The sequence below is a fragment of the Felis catus genome, chromosome C1 (assembly GCF_018350175.1).
Source record: "Felis catus isolate Fca126 chromosome C1, F.catus_Fca126_mat1.0, whole genome shotgun sequence".
In the NCBI taxonomy this organism is placed as follows: Eukaryota; Metazoa; Chordata; class Mammalia; order Carnivora; family Felidae; genus Felis; species Felis catus.
Window position 1 is genome coordinate 94,699,983 of NC_058375.1, and position 19,180 is coordinate 94,719,162.

Genomic DNA, 19,180 nt, shown 5'->3' on the forward strand with positions numbered 1-19,180 from the left:
TTCAAGTACACCTTCCACCCCTTTCTCTCCTTCTTCTTCTGGGACTCCTATGATACAGATATTATTATGTTTCATTGAATCACTTAGTTCTCTAAGTCTCTCCTCATGCTCTAGAATTTTTTTGTCTCTTTTCCCAGCTTCATCTTTTTCCATAGTTTTATCTTCTATTTCACTTATTATCCCCCTCTGCCTCTTCAGTCCTTGCTGCCACCACATCTAGTTTATTTTGCACCTCATTTACAACATTTTTTAATTCATGGTTTCTTGATCTCTGCAGGAATAGATTCTCTGTTGTCTTCTATGTTTTTTTCAAGCCCAGTGATTAATCTTATGACTATTATTCTAAATTTTTGAACAGATATATTGTTTATATCTGTTTTGATCAATTCTTTAGCTGTCATTTCTTCTTGGAATTTCTTTTGAGGAGAATTCTTCTGTTTCATCATTTTGGTTAGTTTTCTGTCCCTTATGTGTTTTAAAAGCTTGTTATGTGCGAGCACTACTATATTAAAGAGGGGTCATACACTGTCAAGGACCTGGCCCTTCAGGAGATGTTTTTGGAATGTGTTATGTGCTCTCTCTTGTTTGAACTCTGGTTGCTTTTTCTCCCTATTTGTAGTGATGTTTTGGGCCCTCCACCAGGTGTGCTTTGATTTGTTCGTTGAAGTAGCCCTGGAAAAAAAATTAAAAACAAAAAAACCGCGTAAACAAACCAAAAAAAATGGGGGAGGGAGTGAAGTGTTGGTGGACGAGGCCTCATCCCATACAAAGAGAGAAATGACAAGGGTAGGGAAAAAGAAAGGAAAAGAAAATTGACTAGGCAGAGAAACCATATGGCTTAATCCAGAGAGAGAGGGGGGAAAGGAAAGAAGGAGATATAGAATAGGTATAAAGAGAATAGATTAAATATGTCTGCTTAAACAAACCAACAACCAGAATAACCAGACTGGAGGAGGGAAGAAGTACAAAGGATAAAAGGAAGAAAAAAAAAAAAATATATATATATATATAATATATTATATATATATATTATATATATTTAATATATATAAAATATTATATATATTATATATATTACATATATATATATAATATATATAATATATATTTACCCAAATTAAATTAGAAAATGCAAAAACACTTGGTGCCTTGGAACCGGTGGCAGTGCTGGTCTGGAGGAGGGGCTGTCTGGTTGGTCAGCATCAGGTAGATATCCACTTAACAGGTGCTGAAGGGAGTGGTTTGGTGTAGGCAGGTCCTGCCTCCACCGTGGGTCTGCTGTCCATTCCCTGAAGCACCACTTTGTTGACGATGGGGAGAAAAATGGTGACACCCAGTTTCTCCTCCCCAGATTGGATGTCCCAAACCCAATCCTGAACTCTGTCCTGAACTCTGTTCAGGCAGCCCTCCAGTGCTGTGCAAGCACAAATAGGCCCATTTTTTGTTTGTTTGTTTGTTTGTTTGGTTTGGTTTGGTTCTTTGGCTCCACAGTCTCCCGCACCTCCCTGGAGCTCATCTGGGATTCAAACCCAGATGTTCTAAAGGATCCTGCTCCACGCACCTCGATTCCAGGGAAGTGCCACTCCACCCTGCCAATAAATGGCCCCTTACTGGTGGGCACAGGCATGGTCCTTTGTCCTTTGAATGATTATATACCTTCTTCCCACAGCACTCAAGGGAAGGGGTTGCTTTCTCCCACTGTAAACTGCACTTCTGAACCAGTTACTGAGCCCAGGGCAGGCTCCCCTCCTCCCCAGGTGAGCAAACTGGACAGCCAGCCCCAGTCCAGAGAAAGCCCCACAGTTAGAGATTGGATCTTTCTCCGTTGTTTTTCTGACCCCCTGTCCATGGTTTTTCTCTTGTATAAACACAGTCTTACACTTCCACAGCCTCTCTTTCTCTTCCCTTTGCCTCTCTGCAGAAGGGGGATCCCTCCCCTCTGTGCTTACACCACCCATTTTATCTTTCCGAGTTCACAATCATGCACATATAGCCTACCAGGTTGTCCCCATCGGCCCCTGGAGACATCTCTGTCACTCTGCAGCCCAGACTCTTGGAAGTCAAAGTCCTCTGGCCTCTAGACTGCTATGTTTGAGGGACAAGGGAACTTCAAGTCCCCCTACTTCTCCACCATGTTGGATTTCACACACCAGTTCCCATCACGACTCTTCTTGGGCAGCAGACAGCCTCGTTGGGAGCATGCTCTCAAGTCTCCAGCTCAACCACTCCACCTACATCAGAACAGGAGCCCCCTACTTACATAAATCTCAAGTAAATCTTACCTGCAGCAGTGAGGAGCCTCACAGGCCTGCAGCCTGGCTGCAGGGCAGAACCAGCCAATTAGTTTTTAAAGTTCCCATAGATCTTTGTATCCTAGGAATCAAGTGTAAGTTTACATCAGATAACAAAAATAATAGTTTTTCACTCTTTTCAGTAAAAGAATTTTTTTCATATACCATCAGCATATTAGGGGTTTTATTCAGTCTGAAAGCAGTCTTAGTCACTCAAAAAAGTTTTGTTCATAGTCTCTTGGCTTAAGTTTTTCAAAAAGTTGATTACTTGAAATCATTTAAGAAATGTTTGCACTCCAGGGAGAGGGGTTCAGAATGGCAGCATAAGAAGTTCATTCTGTATAAACGGATGGGCCTTGAGGGTATTAAACTAAGTGAAATGAGTCAGATGGAGGACAAATACCACATGATTTCATTAATGTATGGAATCTAAAAAAAACCCAAATAAAAGACAAATAATATAAAAATAAACTCAGATACAGAGAACTGCTTGATGATTACCAGAGGGGAACTGTGTTGAGGGTGGGCAAAATGGGTAAAGGGGGTATATTTATGGTAATAGATGGTAACTAGACTTTTTGTGGTGATCACTTTGTAGTGTATACAGGTATTGAATTTTAATGCTGTACACCTGAAACTTATGTTCTTTACAAATTTTACTCCAATAATAAAAAAATATGCTTGCATTCCCATCAGTTGTCAGTAGATGACAGCATAGGACATTAGTCATACTCCAGTAGAGAGAGAGTCATTATATATGAACATACACCGGCTGATTTTGTTGATATGTTTCCAGCCTGTCTGTGTGTGAAATTAAGCTACAAATCAATGACAATGAGACAACTTTTTAATTCTACTCCTGAAACTGATATAACACTCTATGTTAACTAACTAGAATTTAAATAAAAACTTGAAAAAAAATATAGTGGACTGCTTAAGGAAATATAAAAGCACACAAAAATACTAATTCAAAGGGATACATGAACTTCAATGCTTACAGCAACATTATTTCCAACAGTCAAATTATGGAAACAGCCCGAGTGTTCAGGAACTGATGAATGGATAAAGAAGTTGTTGTATATATACACAGTGGAATATTACTCAACTATAAAAAAGAATGACATTTTCCCATTTGCAGTGACATGGATGGAGCAAGAGACTATTATACTAAGTGAAATAAGTCAGAGAGAGACAAATACCATATGGTGTCACTCATATATGAAATTTAAGAGACAAAACAAAAGAGTAAAGGTGGGGAGAGAGAGGGAAAAAAATCCAAGAAACAGACTCTTAACTATAGACAACAAAATGATGGTTACCAGTGGGGAGGTGGTGTAGGGATGGGTGAAATAGGTGATGGGGATTAAGGTGCACACTTATGTTGAGCACTGGGTCTTGTATGGAAGTGCAGCATCACCATATTGTACACCTGAAACTAATATTACACTGTATGTTAGTCAACTGGAATTTAATTCAAACTTAAAAAAAATAAAAAGTATAAACATTTCAAAATTAAGCAACATATTGCAAATGACCACTAGTTCAAAGAAGAACTCACAGTGAAAGTAGAAACTATTTTAAGTTTAATAATAAAAACAATTTCGAAATTTGGGAGACACATTTAAGCATAGTTTAGGAGGAAAATGTAAAGCTTTAAACATACCTGTTTTAAGAGAAGAAAGTGAAGTCTACAATTCCACATTCAGAAAAGGAGAAAGAAAGCCAATTAAATCTAAAGAAAAATAGAAGAAAGGCAATGATAAAGAACAACAATCAGTGAACAGAAAACAGACACATAATAGAGAAAATAAAGCCAGAAGTTTAATAAAACAATGACTCTTCTAGCAAGACTTATTAAGGAAAAAAAAAAGAGAAAAACAACTTTTCAATATCTGGAGCAAAAAAGTGACATCTCTAACAGGAGGTATATGCTTTGGAGGGGCATGAGTTTTGAAAACCAGGATGATTCTTAACTCAATGTGAGTCTTATTTTTTCACACATGAGCTGATACCTGGGGAGACAGAGAAACTAGCTCCTGTATGGTTGTGTGGACTGCTGCAAGAACTACGGCTAACTTTCCTCCTGCAGAAGAAGTGTATTGACAGCTGTTTCACTATTCCTATATCATTTTGGGTTTTTGTTTGTTTTTTAATAGAATTTATTGTCAAATTAGCTAACATACAGTGTATACAGTGTGCTCTTGGCTTTGGGGGTAGATTCCTGTGATTCATCACTCACATACAACACCCAGTGCTCCTCCCAACAAGTGCTCTCAATACCCATCACCCATCCCTCCCCCTCCCGTGTCCCCCCATCAACCCTCAGTTTGTTCTCTGCATTTAGAGTTCCTCATGGTTTGCCTCCCTCTCTGTTTGTAACTATTTTTCCCCTTCCCTTCCCCCATGGTCTTCTGTTAAGTTTCTCAAGTTCCACATATGAGTGAAATCATATATTTGTCTTTCTTTGACTTATTTCACTTAGCATAATACATTCTAGTTCCATCCACATTATTGCAAATGGCAAGATCTCATTCTTTTTGATCACCGAATAGTATTCCCTTGTATACACATACCACATCTTATTTATCCATTCATTAGTTGACGGACATTTGGGCTCTTTTCACAATTTAGTTATTGTTGAAAGCACTGCTATAAACATTGGGGTACAAGTGCCCATATGAATCAGCACTCCTGTATCCTTTGGATAAATTCCTAGTAGTGCTATTGCTGAGTTCTAGGGTAATTCCATTTTTAATTTTTTGAGGAACGTCCACGCTATTTTCCAGAGCAGCCACACCAGTTTGCATTCCCACCAACTGTGCAAGAGGGTTACTGTTTCTCCACTTCTATATCATTTTGAATAGATCCCTGCTAAGGAAATGTAGCCTCTGTTGTGTGTTGGCAAGACATGAAACTTATAAGGCTGAGGCTCATAGGGAAAAAATGGTTTACCAAAATTCCCAATATGTATGGGAATGGGCAGAGGCTACTAGTATGAGCCACAAAGGGTTCCCAGTGGCCTGCTTGGCAAAGGACCTCAGCAGGTTGTGTTGCTGAAGAAACCAATGTCTAGCACAGCCACCTCAAACACCCCCACCATTTTTGACTCAGAGTTTTAACCCAAAGATTTTTGCATTTGCAAATTCTAGCTGCCCAAATCCCTCTTGGATCCCTTCCCCCATTCCCACTAGATCCCATGAACCACACTGGTAGCCCATAGTCTCTATGATGGCAAGATGGCAGCCTAGACCATGACAGCTGACCCTACCACCATGGGCACATTTGAGACTAGCCCTTCCAGTTGTACAACTATACAGCTATACATGTCACTGGCCTGGCTGCCATCACCAGACTATATTGCCATGTGCATACCCATGGCAAGACCCTGGATCCACAGGAGCAAATGCCAACAGCCACAGCCTACATAGCTGTTTGTGGACCCAGACTGGTCCCATCTCCTGTCACTGGCCTGTATTGCTGTGCTCAAATACAGCTAACCCATGCAGCTGTGCACCTGCACTAATCCAACTTGACTCCAATTACCAACTTCCGCTGCCACATGCACACCTGTGGCAAGACCCAGTAGCCACAGAAGTGCACACCCACAGCCAGAGCCCCCATAGCTGCAAGTGTGACTGAAGTTGACCTCAGCCCTTGCTCCTTGCCCAACACCTTGCCAATTCATGTATGTCTGCAACTACTCCTGCCACTATACAGCTGAGTGTGTGCATAAGACAACTCCAACTATAACCCCCACCTGCTATGGCCTATAGCAGCTAGACCAGGAGGCAACACTAAGGATACAAGCAACACTTGTAGCTACTGCAGACCCCCCCACAGAACTTATGAAGAACCACGTATTTGTTGATGTTGTGGATTCCAGCAGCCTGAGTCAATGAGACATCACATCTACCCCAGTCTAGGAGCCAGCACACACTTCTGCATGTGGCACTCTGTATCACTACCTGGGGTCACTACCTACAGCACTCTCTATTGTGCCCCCACCCACAGGTGAAGGTCTTTCTTTACTGAAGTCAGTCCCTAAAGTATGGTAGAGGTGAACGCTTCTTCAAATATGTGGAGGTATGTAAAGATATGTAAAGATAAAGGCATTACAAAAGTCAGGGAAACACACCATCCCTAAAAGAACACAGTCAACTTCTAGTAACTGACCCCAAAGAAATAGAAATACATAAATTGCCTGACAAACAATTCAAAATAATTATTTTAATTTTTTTTTATCTTTGAAGGAGAGAGGGACAGAGCATGAGCAGGGGAGGAGCAGAAAGAGAGAGAGACACAGAATTGGAAGCCAGCTCCATGTTCTAAGCTCTCAGCACAGAGCCTGATGTGGGGCTCGAACCCATGAACCATGAGATCATGACCTGAGCCAAAGTCAGACGCTCAACCGACTGAGCCACCCAGGCGCCCCTCAAAATAATTATTTTAAAGATGATCAGAGGGCTACAAAAGAACATAGATATACAACTTAACTATATCAGGAAAACAATAAAAGAGCAAAATGAGATAGAAAACAAACAATAAAAAGCAAAAAGAGAACATAAAAAAAGAACCAAACAGAATTCTAGAAGTGAAGAATACAAAGACTGAACTAAAGCGTTTAATAGAGAGCTTCAACAACAAACTGGACCAAACAGAAGAATCAGTGAACTAGAAAACACTTGAAACTATCCAGTCAGAAGCGAAAAAAGTTTAAAAAGTGAAAAGAAGTGAAGAAAGCCTATGGGACTTATGGATGTTGTTAAGGGAAACTGCATTATTGGAGTCTCAGAAGGGGAAGAGTGGAAGAAATGAGCAAAAAGCTTATTTAAATAAGAGCTGAGAATTTCCCAAAAGTGGTGAGAAATTTGGCCATCCAAATTCATGAAGCTTATAGGTTCCCAAATTCAATCAAAGAGATCTTCTCCAACACACATTATAATACAACTGTCAAAAATCAAAGAGGGGCACCTGTGTGGCTCATTTGGTTAAGCGTCTGATTCTTGATTTGAGCTCAGATCATGATCTCACAGTTTCATTAGTTTGAGCCCTACATCAGGCTCTGTGCTGGCAGTGAGGAGCCTAGTTGGGATTCTTTCTCTCCATTTTTCTCTGCCTCTCCCTCAATCATGCTGTCTCTGTCTCTCTCAAAACAAAAACAAAAAACAAATAAACTTTAAAAAATGAAAGACAAAGAGAATATTGAAGGTAGCAAGAGAAAAGAAGATTGTCACTTACAAGAGAACTCCCATAAAGCTACTAGTGGAATTCTCAGCAGAAATCATACAGGCCAGAAGAGAATGGGAGGATATATTTAAACTGCTAATTAATTAATTAAAAAAAACTGCCAACCAAGAATACTTTATTTAGCAAAGATATCAGAAATAAAAGAAAATAAAGACTATCCAGAAAACAAAAGTTAAAGGAGTTATCACCACCAGATCCGCATTTCAGGAAATGCTGAAAGAAGTCCTTTAACCTGAAATGATCGGAAGCTATCAGTAACATAAAAACATGAAACTGAAACTATAAAACACACTGATGAGGGTAAGTATATAGTCAAAATGGGAATACTCCAATGCTATAATATGATGATATGTTAATCACTTAACTCTAGTACACTTAACTAACTAAAGTACAAAAGTACTAAAATAGCTATAGCTACAATTTTTAATGGATACACAATATAAGAAGATGCAAACTGTGATATCAAAAACAAAAACACTGGGAGAAAGAGAGAAGGGTAGAGTTTTTGTATGTGATTGAAGTTAACTTGCTATCAACTTAAACTGTTATAACTATAAATGTTTATGTAAGACTCAGGTAACCACACAGGAAAAAAATCTATTATAGATACAGGATAAAGAGAAGGGAATCAAAGCATACCACTATGGGGGTGCTCGGTGGCTCAGCGGGGTAAGCACCTAACTCCTGATTTTGGCTCAGGTCATGATTTCACAGTTTGTGGGATCAAGCTCCATGTTGGGCTCTGTGCTGACAGTGCAGATTGTCTCCCTCTCTGCCCCTTCCCTGTGCACACTCTCTCTCTCTCAAGATAAATAAATAAACTTAAAAAACAAGGATACCACTATGAAAAATCATCAGTGCAAATAGAAAGAAAATGAGACAGGATGATAGGAACAAAAGAACTACAGGCAGCCAGAAAACAGTAAGTTGGTATTAGAAAGAGCTTCACTATAAAAAATTACTGTAAGTGTAAATGGGTTAACTTCTCCAATCAAAGTTAAAGAGTAGCTCAGTGGATTTAAAAAACAATACCCAACAGTATCCTGAAAACAAGAGACTCACTTAATTTTAAGGACATAATAGGCTCATAATGAAGGATTGGAAAAAAGTATTCTATACAAATGCAAACCAAAACAGAGCAGCCATAGTTATACTTCTATCAGACAAAATAGATTTTAAATGAGAATCTGTAATAGGTGACAAGGTATCTCATTATATAATGATAAAGATGTCAATTCACCAAGAGATTATATTGATTGTACATATACATGCACCCAACATCAGAGAATCTAAATATATTAAGTAACAACTTACATCGGAAGAGAAATAAACAATAACATGAGAATAGTAGAGGACTTCAATACTTCACTTTCAACAATGGATAGGTCATCCAGACAGAATATCAATAAGGAAGTGTTAGATTTGACCTATACTTTAGATGAACTGGACTTAACAGATTTATACAGAGCATTAAGTGCACAAAGAATATTCTCAAGAGTAGATCATGTGTTAGGTCAAAACACAAGTTTCAGAAAATTTAAAAATATTGAGTGTCTCTTCTGACCACAACCTAAAAAAATCGCAAATATGTAGAAATTAAACAATATGCTCCTGAACAACAGATCAGAGCAATCAAAAGTAAAACCAAACAATATCTTGAGGCAAAGGAAAAAGAAAATAAAACATAACAAAACTTAAGGCATGCAGCAAAAGCAGTTGTAAGAGGGAAAATTATAACAGTAAATGCCTACATTTAAAAAAAGATGTCAAAAATCTAACTTTATACTGCAAGGAACTAGAAAAAGAACAAACTAAGCCCAAAATTAGAAGAAGGAAGAAAATAACAAAGCTCAGAGCAGAAATAAATGAAATAGAGAAAAGAAAATATAAAACAAAGGGTTGTTTCTTTTAAAAGATAAACAAAACTAAAAAACCTTTAACTAGACTTGGCAGGAAAAAAAGAGGACTCAAATAAATAAAATTACAAATGAAAGAGTTGTTATAATAAATACCACAGAAATACAAAGGTTGATAATAGACTATTATGAACAATTATATATTAACAAATTGGACAACCTACAAGAAATGAATGAATTTCTAGAAACATAAACCTACCAGAATCATGAGGAAATAGGAAATATAAACTGGCCAATAATGAGTTAGAAGATTGAATCAGTAATAAAAAACAACCCAACAAAGTAAAATCCAAGACCAGATGGCTTCCCTTGTGAAGTCTACCAACTATTCAAAGAATTAACACTGACCCTTCTCAAACTTTTCCAAAACTTGAAAAAGAGAAGACACTCCCAAATTTATTTTACAAGGCTAATACTACTCTGAAACCAAAGGCAGATAAAGACACTACAATAATATAAAAATCCCTTACAGATCAATATCCCTGATGAACATCAATGAGAAAATTATCAACAAAATATTATCACACTGATTTCAACAGCACATCAAAATATTCCCACACCATGATCAGGTGGGATTTATTACTGGGTTTCAAGGGTGGCTCAACAAATGTAAATCAATTAATGTAATATACAATATAAATGGAACATAAAAATCATATGATTACCTTAGTAGATGCAGAAAAAGTATTTGACAAAATACAACATCAGTTGATGATAAAAATCCTAAGCAAATTAGGTACAGAAGGAAAATACCTTATAAGGACAACTATATATGACAAACCCACAGCTAACATTATACTCAACAGTGTAAGGTTGAAAGCTTTTCTTCTAAGATCAGGAACAAGACAAGGACACCTACTCTCATCACCCCTATTTAACATAGCACTTGAAGTTCTAGCCACAGCAGTAATCAGGAAGAAGAGGAGAAGGAAGAGGGGGAGCAGAGGGAAGAGGAGGGAAAGGAGGGGAAGAGGAGGGAAAGGAGGGGAAGAGGAGGGAAAGGAGGGGAAGAGGAGGGGAAGGAGGAGGAGGAGAAATAAAAGGCATACAAATCATAAAGAAGTGTACCTGTCTTTGTTTGCAGATGATATGATCTTATATGTGGAAAATCCTAAAGACTACCAAAACACTTTTTTTTTTTGAAATTTATTGTCAAATTGGTTTCCATACAACAGCCAGTGCTCATCCCAAAAGGTGCCCTCCTCAATACCCATCACCCACCCACCCACTCCCTCCCACCCCCCATCAACCCTCAGTTTGTTCTCAGTTTTTAAGAGTCTCTTATGCTTTGGCTCTCTTCCACTCTAACCTCTTTTTTTTTTTCTTCCCCTCCCCCATGGGTTTCTGTTAAGTTTCTCAGGATCCACATAAGAGTGAAAACATATGGTATCTGTCTTTCTCTGTATGGCTTATTTCACTTAGCATCACACTCTCCAGTTCCATCCACGTTGCTACAAAGGGCCATATTTCATTTTTTCTCATTGCCACGTAGTACTCCATTGTGTATATAAACCACAATTTCTTTATCCATTCATCAGTTGATGGACATTTAGGCTCTTTCCATAATTTGGCTATTGTTGAGAGTGCTGCTATAAACATTGGGGTATAAGTGCCCCTATGTATCAGTACTCCTGTATCCCTTGGGTAAATTCCTAGCAGTGCTACTGCTGGGTCATAGGGTAGGTCTATTTTTAATTTTTTGAGGAACCTCCACACTGCTTTCCAGAGCGGCTGCACCAATTTGCATTCCCACCAACAGTGCAAGAAGGTTCCCGTTTCTCCACATCCTCTCCAGCATCTATAGTCTCCTGATTTGTTCATTTTGGCCACTCTGACTGGCGTGAGGTGATACCTGAGTGTGGTTTTGATTTGTATTTCCCTGATGAGGAGCGACGTTGAGCATCTTTTCATGTGCCTGTTGGCCATCCGGATGTCTTCTTTAGAGAAGTGTCTATTCACGTCTTCTGCCCATTTCTTCACTGGGTTATTTGTTTTTCAGGTGTGGAGTTTGGTGATCTCTTTATAGATTTTGGATACTAGCCCTTTGTCCGATATGTCATTTGCAAATATCTTTTCCCATTCCGTTGGCTGCCTTTTAGTTTTGTTGGTTGTTTCCTTTGCTGTGCAGAAGCTTTTTATCTTCATGAGGTTCCAGTAGTTCATTTTTGCTTTTAATTCCCTTGCCTTTGGGGATGTGTCAAGTAAGAAATTGCGACGACTGAGGTCAGAGAGGTCTTTTCCTGCTTTCTTCTCTAGGGTTTTGATGGTTTCCTGTCTCACATTTCAGGTCCTTTATCCATTTTGAGTTTATTTTTGTGAATGGTGTGAGAAAGTGGTCTAGTTTCAACCTTCTGCTGTTGCTGTCCAGTTCTCCCAGCACCATTTGTTAAAGAGACTGTCTTTTTTCCATTGGATGTTCTTTCCTGCTTTGTCAAAGATGAGTTGGCCATACGTTTGTGGGTCTAGTTCTGGGGTTTCTATTCTATTCCATTGGTCTATGTGTCTGTTTTTGTGCCAATACCATGCTGTCTTGATGATTACAGCTTTGTAGTAGAGGCTGAAGTCTGGGATTGTGATGCCTCCTGCTTTCCACCAAAACACTTTTAGAACAAATAAATTCAATAATGTAGCAGGGTACAAAATTAACCTAGAGAAATAACTTGAGTTTCTATACACTAACAACAAAATGTCTGAAAAATAAATTAAGAAAGCAATATCATTTACCACAGCATCAACAACAATAAATTATTTAGGAATAAATTTAAACAAGGAGGTAAAACATCTATGTGCAGAAAACTATAAGACATTGATAAAAGAAATTGAAGACAACACAAATAAATGGAAAGATAGTCTATGTTCATGGACAGAAAGAGTCAATATTGTTTAAATGTCCATATTACCTACAGCTATCTAGATTCAATGCAATTCCTACCAAAAGTCTAATGGCATTTTTTACAAAAATCGAAAAAACAATTCTAAAATTTGTAGAGGAATCACAGAAGACCCTGAAGAGTCAAAACAATCCCAAGAAAGAAAAGAAAAGCTAGTCAGTACACTTCATCATTTGAAACTATGGTAAAAGCTATAGTAATCAAAACAGTATAGTACTGGCAAAAAATAGCACATAGACAAATGAAACAAAATAGCACAGAAATAAACCCTCTTATATATGTACATATACAATCAACTAGTATTTGATAAGGAAGCTTAGAATATGCAACTGGGAAAGGATAGTCTATTCAAGAAATGGTTTTGGAAAACTGGAAAACCACATGTGGAAGAATAAAATTAGATCAATATTTTAAAGCACTTACAAAAATTAACTCAAAGTAGATTATAAACTTAAACATAAGACTTGAAACCACAACACTCCTAGAATATAGGAGAAAACTCCTTGAAAATAGTCTTGGCAATGAGTTTTTGAACATGACATCAAAAGTAAAGCAATAAAAGCAAAAATTAACAACTGGGATTATATCAAGCTAAAATGCTTCTGCACAACAAAGGAAACAATCACAAAAATGAAAAGGCAATCCACGCAATGAGAGAAAATAACTGCAAATTATATATCTGTTAAAGGGCTAATATCCATGATAGGCAAAGAACTCATACAACTCAATAGCTGAAACCAACACTCAAATGGTCAAATGACCTGAAAAGACATTTTTTTTTAAATTTTTTTCAACGTTTTTTATATTTATTTTGGGACAGAGAGAGACAGAGCATGAACGGGGGAGGGGCAGAGAGAGAGGGAGACACAGAATCGGAAACAGGCTCCAGGCTCCGAGTCATCAGCCCAGAGCCTGACACGGGGCTCGAACTCACGGACCGCGAGATCGTGACCTGGCTGAAGTCGGACGCTTAACCGACTGCGTCACCCAGGCGCCCCAGACCTGAAAAGACATTTTTGAGAAGACGACATAGAAATGGCTAACAGGATATTAGCCTGTAATTCTGCTTTTAAGTGGGGTCTTTGTCTGGTTTTGGAATCAAGGTAATGCTGGTCATAGATGAGTTTGGCAGTTTTCTTACGTTTCTATTTTTTCAAACAGTTTCAAGGGGAATAGGTATTAACTCTTCTTTAAGTGTCTGGTAAAATTCCCCTGGGAAGTCATCTGGCCCTGAACTTTTGTTCATTCAGAGATTTTTTTATTACTGATTCAATTTCTTTGCTGGTTATGAGTCTGTTCAAATTTTCTATTTCTTTCTGTTTCAGTTTTGTATTTTGTGAGTTTCTAGGAATTTGTCCAATTCTTGCAGATTGCCCAGTTTGTTGGCATTTAATTTTTCATAATATTCTCATTGTTTGTATTTCTGTGAGTTTGTTATTTCTCCCCTCATTTGTGATTTTATTTGGGTACTTTTCTTTTTGTTAAATCTGGTTAGGGGGTTATCAATTTTATTATTTTTTTTTCAAAGAACCAGCTCCTGGATTCCTAGATCTGTTCTACTGTATTTTCACATCTATATCATTTTTCTCTAATCTTTATTATTTCCCTTCCTCTGCTGCTTTAGGTTTCATTTGTTCTTTTTCCAGCTCCTTTAGGTGTAAGTTTACATGCTTATTTGAGACATTCTTGCTTCTTGAGATAGGCTTGTATTGCTATATACTTCTCCCTTAAGACCACTTTTGCTGCATTCCAAATGTTTTGGGCTGTTGTGTTTTCCTTTCATTTGTTTCTATGTATTTTTTAAAATTTCTTCTCTGATTTCCTGGTTGACCCATTCATTCTTTAGTTGGATGTTCTTTAACCTCCATGTATTTGTGGTCTTTCCAATTTTTTTTTCTTGTGGTTGACTTAATTTCACAGTGTTGCAGTCAGAAAATATGCATGGTATGATATCAATCTTTTTGTATTTGTGGAGGCCTTATTTGTTTCCTTAGTTATGTGATCTATTCTGAAGAAAGTTCCATGTGCTTTGAAAAGAATGTGTATTCTGCTGCTTTAGGATGAAATGTTCTGAATATATCTGTTAAGTCTATCCGGTACAGTGTGTCATTCAAAGCCATTGTTTCCCTGTTGTTTTTCTGCTTAATCTATCCATTGCACTAAGTGTGGTGTTGAAGTCCCCTACTATTATTGTAATATTATCAATGAGTTACTTTGTTTGTTGTTAATTGTTTCATACATTTGGTTGTTCCAAGTTGGCATAAATGTTTGATTATTAGATCTTGTTGGATAGTCCCCTTTATTATGATATAGTGCCATTCTTCATCTCTGTTACAGTCTTTGGTTTAAAATCTATGCTGTCTGATATAAGTATTGCTACTCTGGCTTTCTTTTGATGTCCATTTCCATGATAAATGTTTCTCTACCCCATCACTTTCAATCTTCAGGTCTCTTTAGGTCTGAAATAAATATCTTAGAGGCAGTGCATAGATGAATCTGTTTTTTTTTTTTTATCATTTTGACACCCTATGCCTTTTTATTGTTTAGTCCATTTATATTCAGAGTATTTATTGATACATATTTAGTATCATTTTATTACTTGCTTTGCCATAGTTTCTAGAGGTTTTCTCTGTTCCTTTCTCATCTTTGTCAATTTTGGTCTTTCTGTCCCATTCAGAGAGTCCCTTTAACATTTCTTGCCAGACTGGTTTACTAGTCATGAACTCCTTTAGTTTTTACTTGTCTGGGAAACTGTCTCGCCTTCTATTCTGAATGATAGTCTTGCTGGATAGAGTATTATTGGCTACAGATTTTTTTCCCATTTGGCATGTTGAACATACTATGCCACTACCCTCTGGCTTGCCAAGTTTCTGTGGAGACATCTGCTGCTAACCTTATTGGTGTTTCCTTGTAATTTAGGGACTTCTTCAGTTTTTCTGATTTTAGGATTTTTTCTTCATCTATTTTGCAAATTTTACTACAATATGTCTTGGTGTTTGCCTGTTTTTGTTTATTTTAATGGGAGTTATCTGTTTCCTGGATTTGGATATCCGTTTCCTTCCCCAGATTAGGGAAGTTTTCAGCTAAATTTCCCCAAATAAACCTTTTGCCCCTCTTTCCTTTCTTCTTCTGGGACTCCTATAATATGAATGTTACTATGTTTGATGGAGTCACCGAGTTGTCTCTCTTCTTTCATGACCCCAGATTTTTCTTTGCTCTTTTGTTCATCTTCATTTGTGCCCATAATTCTATGTTCTATATCACTTACTTGTTCCTCTGCTTTTCCTTCCTTGTGGCCATTAATCTGCTTCATTTCAAATCTTGGTTACTACATTTTTCATTTTGGCCTGATTGGTTTTTAGCCCTTTTATCCCTGTGGTAAGGGTCTCCCTCATGTCTCCTATGCTTTTCTCAAGCTCAGCTAGTATCGTTATAATTGTTGCTTTAAATTCTGGATCAGGCATATTAATTATATCTTTTTTGATCCAATCCCTGGCTGTGACCTTTTCTTGTTCTTTCTTTTGGGATGAATTCCTCTATCTAGGCATTTTGTCTAGGCATCTGTCTTCAATATGTTAGAAAAGCCTGTTATGTTTCCTGCTCTTGAGAGTAATGGTCTTATGAAGAAGAGGTCCTATAATGTCAGTGCCTGGCACTTTGGGGAGTGTCTCTGGTGTGTGCTGCAAGTACTCTGCTGCTGGTTTCAGCTGCTCTATCCTCCGGGTCAGTCCTCTGCAGAGTTTCTCCTTGCCAGCAGTGTGGAGTGTTTGTACTTTGGCCAGATCATGCCGAGTTTTAACTATACGTGCTCTAGTCTGCTTGCTAAAAGAGACCCAATGGTATTTACACTAGAACTGAGGCTTTGCAGAACTCAATGGTAGTAGATGTGGTGCATGCAGGGGTTTGTGCTGGTCTTCTGGGGGAGAGGCCTTTTGTGCTGGTCCTAAGGCACACTTGACTGAGCAACGCAGTACCAGCAGAGCACAGGGAGGGCAAGACTTGGTATAAGCAAGTGAGGCAGCCAGTGTTGGCTTTGTGCTGTTGACTGAAGTTGGTTTATGCTGAGGGGTGGGGAAGATAAATGGTGCCAGCCTGCCCCTTTGTCCCTGGAGATGGTAGTCCATCCTTGCTGAATTCAGGAGAATTCAAAAGTTCCAGCCAAAAGTTCCTTACCCAGCAAGGCTGCCATCCAGAATAGGAGAGATAAGGAGATACTCTATGTAGAAAACCCAAAAGACTCCACCAAAAAATTGCTAGAACAGATACAGGAATTCAGCAAAGTCACAGGATATAAAATCAATATACAGAAATCAGCTGCATTTCTATATACCAATAATGAAGAAGCAGAAAGATAAATGAAAGAATCAATCCCATTTACAATTGTACCCAAACCCATAAGATACTTAGGAATAAACCTAACCAAAAGATCTGTATGTGGAAAAATATAGAATGCTTATAAAAGAAATTGAAGAAGACAAAGAAATGAAAAAACGCCACATGTTCATGGGTTGGAAGAACAAATATTGTTAAAATATCTATAGTAGCCACAGCAATCTACACATTCAATGCAATCCCAATCAAAATAACACCAGCATTCTTCACAGAGCTATAACAAACAATTCTAATATTTGTATGGAACCAAAGAAGACACTGAATGGCAAAGAAACCTTGAAAAAGAAAAACTGGAGGCATCACAGTTCTGGACTTCAAGTTGTATTACAGAGCTGGAATCATCAAAACACTATGCAACTGGCACAAAAACAGACACACAGATCAATGGAACAGAATAGGGATCCCAGAAATGGACCCACAAACCTATAGCCAATTAATCTTCAACAAAGCAGAAAAGAACATCCGATGGAAAAATGACAGTCTCTTCAGCAAATGGTGCAGGGAAAATTGGACAGCGACATGTAGAAGAATGAACCTGGACCACTTTCTTACACCATACAAAAAAACTCACAATGGATGAAAGATTGAAATGTGAGACAGGAAACCATCAAAATCATAGAGGAGAAAACAGGCAACCACCTCTTTGACCTTGGCTATAGTGACTTCTTACCAGGCATGTTTCTGGAGGCAAGGGAAACAGAAGCAAAAAGGAACTATTGGGACCTCATCAAAATAAAAAGCTTCTGCACAGCAATGGAAACAATCAACAAAACTAAAAGTCAACCATCAGAATGGGAGAAGATATTTATAAAAGCCATATATGATAAAGGGTTAGTATCCAAAATATATAAAGAAATTATAAAACTCAACACCCCCCAAAATAAATATTCCAGTAAAGAAATGGGCAGAGACATGTATAGACACTTTTCCAAAGAAGTCATCCAGGTGGCTAACAGATACATAAAAAGATGTTCAATATGACTCATCGTCAGGTAAATACAAATCAAAACCACAATGAGGTACCACTTCACACCTGTCAGAATGGCTAAAATTAACAACTCAGGAAACAGATGTTCATGAGGATGCGGAGAAAGGGGAACACTTTTGCACTGGTGGTGGGAATGCAAACTGGTACAGCCACCTTTGGAAACAATATGGAAGTTCCTCCAAAAAGTCAGAACTACCCTACAACCAAGCAATTGCACTGCTAGGTATTTATCCAAGGATACAAAAATGCTGATTCAAAGGGGCACAGGCACACCAATGTTTATAGCAGTGCTATAAACAATAACCAAATTACAGAAAGGGCCCAAATGTCCATCAACTGATGAATATATAAAGAAGATGTGGTATGTGTGTGTACACATACACACACACACACACACACACACACACACACACAATGAAATATTACTCAGCAATCAAAAAGAATTATATCTTGTCATATGCAACAATGTTGTTGGAACTAGAGTGAATTATGCTAAGTGAAATAAGTCAATCAAAGAAAGACAAATATCATATGGTTTCACTCATATGTGGACTAAGAAACAAAACAGATGAACTTAGGGGATGGGAAGGAAAAATAAGATAAAAACAGAGAGGGAGGCAAACAAGAGAGTCTTGAATATAGAGGGCAAATTGAGGTTGCTGGTGGGGAGGTGGGTGGGTAGATGGGCTAAATGGGCAATGGGCATTAAGTAGGGCATTTGTTGTGATGAGCACTGGGTGTTAGATGTAAGTTACAAACTAGACTATGTTACATTTTATTTACTGTTAAATAGGGAACCACGAGATCATGACCTGAGCCGAAGTCAGACACCTAACCGACTGAGCCACCCAGGTGCCCCTGCAGTTTTTTTTTTAATGTTTTTTATTTATTTTTGAGACAGAGAGAGACAGAGCATAAGCAGGGGAGGGGCAGAGAGGGAGGGAGACACAGAATCTAAAGCAGGCTCCAGGATCTCAGCTGTCAGCAGAGAGTCAGATGCGGGGCTCAAACTCACAGACTGTAAGATCATGACCTGAGCTGAAGTCGGACACCTAACCAACTAAGCCACCCAGGCGCCCCAGTTCTCTTTTTCAATAAAGTCTCCACGTGGTTTTGGAATCAAGACAATGCTGGCCTCATAGAATGAGTTTGGAAAATTTCCTTCCATTTCTATTTTTTTGGAACAGTTTGAGAAAAATAGGTATTAACTCTTCTTTAAACATTTGGTAGAATTCCCCTACGAAGCCATCTGGTCATGAACTTTTGTTTGTTGGTGGATTTTTTGTTACTGATTCAATTTCTTTGCTGGTTATGGGTCTGTTCAAATTTTCTATTTCCTTCTGTTTCAGTTTTGGTAATTTTCATATTTCTAGGAATTTGTCCATTTTTTCTAGGTTTTCCAGCTTGTTGGCATATAATTTTTCATAATATTCTCTTATAATTGTTTGTATTTTT

The 19,180-nt window shown here is 38.1% G+C and overlaps 1 long non-coding RNA gene across 1 annotated transcript in view; it reads right to left on the minus strand.

Annotated features, from left to right (window-relative positions):
* Nucleotides 1–438: 438 nt before the first annotated feature.
* LOC123379003 overlaps nucleotides 439–19,180 on the minus strand; it is a 49,076-nt gene continuing 30,334 nt past the window's right edge. The window contains exons 3-5 of the long non-coding RNA XR_006582849.1: nucleotides 3,955–4,023; nucleotides 2,283–2,373; nucleotides 439–672 (exon numbers count right to left, since the gene is read on the minus strand). This is a non-coding gene — a long non-coding RNA (uncharacterized LOC123379003). The remainder of the gene's footprint in view (nucleotides 673–2,282; nucleotides 2,374–3,954; nucleotides 4,024–19,180) is intronic.